Consider the following 3,977-nt stretch of genomic DNA (forward strand, 5'->3'; position numbering starts at 1 on the left):
ATGTCCATTGAGTCTGTGATGCCGTCCAACCATCTAATTCTCTGCCATGCCCTTCTCCTCCTGTCTTCAATCTTTCCAAAGATCAGGGTCTTTTCAAATGAGTCAGCTCTTCACAACAGGTGGCTAAAGTACTGGAGTTTCAACTTCAACATCAGTCCTTCCAGTGAATAATCAGGACTGATTTCCTTTAGGATGGAATGGTTAGATCTCCTTGCAATCCAAGGGACTCTCAAGAGTCTTCTCCAACACCACAGTTCAAAAGCATCAATTCTTCAGCACTCAGCATTCTTTATAGTCCAACTCTCACATCCATACATGACTACTGGAAAAATCATAAACTTAACTAGATGGACCTTTGTTGGCAAAGTACTGTCTATGCTTCTTTATATGCTGCCTAGGTTGTCATAACTTTTCTTCCAAGGAGTGTCTTTTAATTTCATGGCTGCGTGTGTGGATCAATCAGTTCAGTTCAGTAGCTCAGTCATGTCTGATTCTTTGCGACCCCATGAATTGCAACACGCCAAGCCTCCCTGTCCATCACAAACTCCCAGAGTTTACCCAAACTCATGCCCATTGAGTAGGTGATGCCATCCAACCTTCTCATCCTCTGTCATCCCCTTCTCCTCCTGCCCCAATCACTCTCAGCATCAGGGTCTTTTCCAATGAGTTAACTCTTCGCATGAGGTGGGCAAAGTATCAAAGCTTCAGCTTCAGCATCAGTCCTTCCAGTGAACACCCAGGACTTATCTCCTTCAGGATGGACTGGTTGGATCTCCTTGCAGTCCAAGGGACTCTCAAGAGTCCTCTCCAACACCACAGTTCAAAAGCATCAATTTTTCACTGCTCAGCTTTCTTCACAGTCCAAATCTCACATCCATACATGACCACTGGAAAAACCACAGCTTTGAACAAACGGAACTTTGTTGGCAAAGTAATGTCTCTGCTTTTTATTCTGCTACCTAGGTTGGTCATAACTTTCCTTCCAAGGAGTAAGCGTCTTTTAATTTCATGGCTGCAGTCACCACCTGTCGTGATTCTCAAGCCCCCCAAAATAAAGTCTGACACTGTTTCCACTGTTTCCCCATCTATTTCCCATGAGGTGATGGGACCAGATGCCATGATCTTAGTTTTCTGAATGTTGAGCTTTAATCCAACTTTTTCACTCTTCTCTTTCACTTTCATCAAGAGGTTTTTGAGTTCTTCTTCACTTTCTGCCATAAGGGTGGTGTCATCTGCATATCTGAGGTTATTGATATTTCTCCTGGCAATCTTGATTCCAGCTTGTGCTTCTTCCAGCCCAGCGTTTCTCATGATGTACTCTGCATATAAGTTAAATAAACAGGATGACAATATACAGCCTTATGTACTCCTTTTGCTATTTGGAACCAGTCTGTTGTTCCATGTCCAGTTCTAACTGTTGCTTCCTGATCTGCATACAGGCTTCTCAAGAGGCAGGTCAGGTGGTCTGGTATTCCCGTGTCCTTCAGAATTTTCCAGTTTTTTGTGATCCACATAGTTGAAGACTTTGGCTTAGTCAATAAAGCAGAAATAGATGTTTTTCCGGAACTCTCTTGCTTTTTCGATGATCCAGCAGATATTGGCGATTTGGTCTCTGGTTCCTCTGCCTTTTCTAAAACCAGCTTGAACATCTGGAAGTTCATAATTCACGAATTGCTGAAGCCTGGCTTGCAGCATTTTGAGCATTACTTTACTAGTGTGTGAGATGAGTGCAATTGTGCGGTAGTTTGAGCATTCTTTGGGATTGCCTTTCTTAGGGATTGGATTGAAAATGGACCTTTTCCAGTCCTGTGGCCACTGCTGAGTTTTCCAAACTTGCTGGCATATTGAGTGCAGCACTTTCACAGCATCATCTTTAAGGATTTGAAATAGCTCAATTGGAATTCCATCACATCCACTAGCTTTGTTAGTAATGATGCTTTCTAAAGCCCACTTGACTTCACATTCCAGGATGTCTGGCTCTAGGTGAGTGATCACACCATTGTGATTATCTGGGTCATGAAGATCTTTTTTGTACAGTTCTTCTGTGTATTCTTGCCACCTCTTCTTAATATCTTCTGCTTCTGTTAGGTCCATACGATTCTGTCCTTTATTGAGCCCATTTTTGTATGAAATGTTCCCTTGGTATCTCTAATTTTCTTGGAGAGATCTCTAGTCTTTCCCATTCTGTTGTTTTCCTCTATTTCTTTGCATTGATCGCTGAGGAAGGCTTTCTTATCTCTCCTGGCTATTCTTTGGAACTCTGCATTCAAATGGGAATATCTTTCCTTTTCTCCTTTGCTTTTCACTCCTCTTCATTTCACAGCTATTTGTAAGGCCTCCTTAGACAACCATTTTGCCTTTTTGCATTTCTTTTCCATGGGGATGGTCTTGATCCCTGTCTCCTGTATAATGTCACGAAGCTCCATCCATAGTTCATCAGGCTCTCTGTCTATCAGATCTAGTCCCTTAAATCTATTTCTCACTTCCACTGTATAGTCGTAAGGGATTTGATTTAGGTCATACCTGAATGGTCTAGTGGTTATTCCTACTCTCTTCAGTTTAAGTCTGAATTTGGCAATAAGGAGTTCATGATCTGAGCCACAGTCAGCTCCAGGTCTTGTTTTTGCTGACTGTATAGAGCTTCTCCATCTTTGGCTGCAAAGAATGTAATCAATCTGATTTCGGTGTTGGCCATCTGGTGATGTCCATGTGTAGAGTCTTCTCTTGTGTTGTTGGAAGAGGGTGTTTGCTATGACCAGTGCGTTCTCTTGGCAAAACTATATTAGTTTTTGCCTGGCTTCATTCCGTACTCCAAGGCCAAATTTGCCTGTTACTCCAGGTGTTTCTTGACTTCCTACTTTTGCATTCCAGTCCCCTATAATGAAAAGGACAACTTTTTGGGGTGTTAGTTCTAAAAGGTCTTGTAGGTCTTCATAGAACCATTCAACTTCGGCTTCTTCAGCATTACTGGTTGGGGCATAGGCTTGGATTACTGTGATATTGAATGGTTTGCCTTCAACACGAACAGAGATCATTCTGTCATTTTTGAGATTGCATCCAAGTACTGCATTTCAGACTCTTTTGTTGACTATGAGGGCCACTCCATTTCTTCTAAGGGATTCCTGCCCACAGTAGTAGATATAATGGTCATCTGAGTTAAATTCACCCATTGCAGTCCATTTAGTTCGCTGATTCCTAGAATGTTGACATTCACTCTTGCCATCTCCTGTTTGACCACTTTCAATTTGCCTTGATTTTGGACGTTACATTCCAGGTTCCTATGCAATATTGCTCTTTATAGCTTAGGACCTTGCTGCTATCACCAGTCCCATCCACAACTGGGTATTGTTTTTGCTTTGGTTCCATCCCTTCATTCTTTCTGGAGTTATTTCTCCACTGATCTTTTGGGCATATTGGGCATCTACTGACCTGGGGAGTTTCTCTTTCAGTATCCTAACATTTTGCCTTCTCATACTGTTCATGGGGTTCTCAAGGAAAGAATACTGAAGTTGTTTGCCATTCCCTTCTCCATGGACCACATTCTGTCAGACCTCTCCACCATAGCCCGACTGTCTTGGGTGGCCCCACACGGCATGGCTTAGTTTCATTGAGTCAGACAAGACTGTGGTCCTGTGATCAAGTTGGCTAGTTTTCTGTGATTATGGTTTTAGTGTGTCTGCTCTCTGATGCCCTCTCACAACACCTACCATCTTACTTAGGTTGTGTAGATAGACACCTCTATAGCCTGTACATGTCTGATCCAATATTTCTGACAAGCAGGACTCTGAACTGTGTGTCCCAGGGGAGCAGCATGAGTTGTTAAAACTGGGTGCTTAAATTTAAGTGATGTATTTATAGCCATATAAAATGTTTTTATAAAGAACAGCTCCAATGGGGCTTACTCAAAGTAATCATATTTCATATAAGAAAATATTGAGTGTTGGAAAGGAGTTTGGAATGAAAGCTTAGCCAAAGAA

The 3,977-nt window shown here is 42.1% G+C and overlaps 1 pseudogene; it reads right to left on the reverse strand.

The window, feature by feature from the left end:
* Positions 1 to 2,531: 2,531 nt before the first annotated feature.
* Positions 2,532 to 3,366, reverse strand: LOC139032120 (craniofacial development protein 2-like; annotated as a pseudogene).
* Between the last annotated feature and the right edge of the window lie 611 nt (positions 3,367 to 3,977).

This window comes from Odocoileus virginianus, chromosome 30 (assembly GCF_023699985.2).
Source record: "Odocoileus virginianus isolate 20LAN1187 ecotype Illinois chromosome 30, Ovbor_1.2, whole genome shotgun sequence".
NCBI classification, from domain to species: Eukaryota; Metazoa; Chordata; class Mammalia; order Artiodactyla; family Cervidae; genus Odocoileus; species Odocoileus virginianus.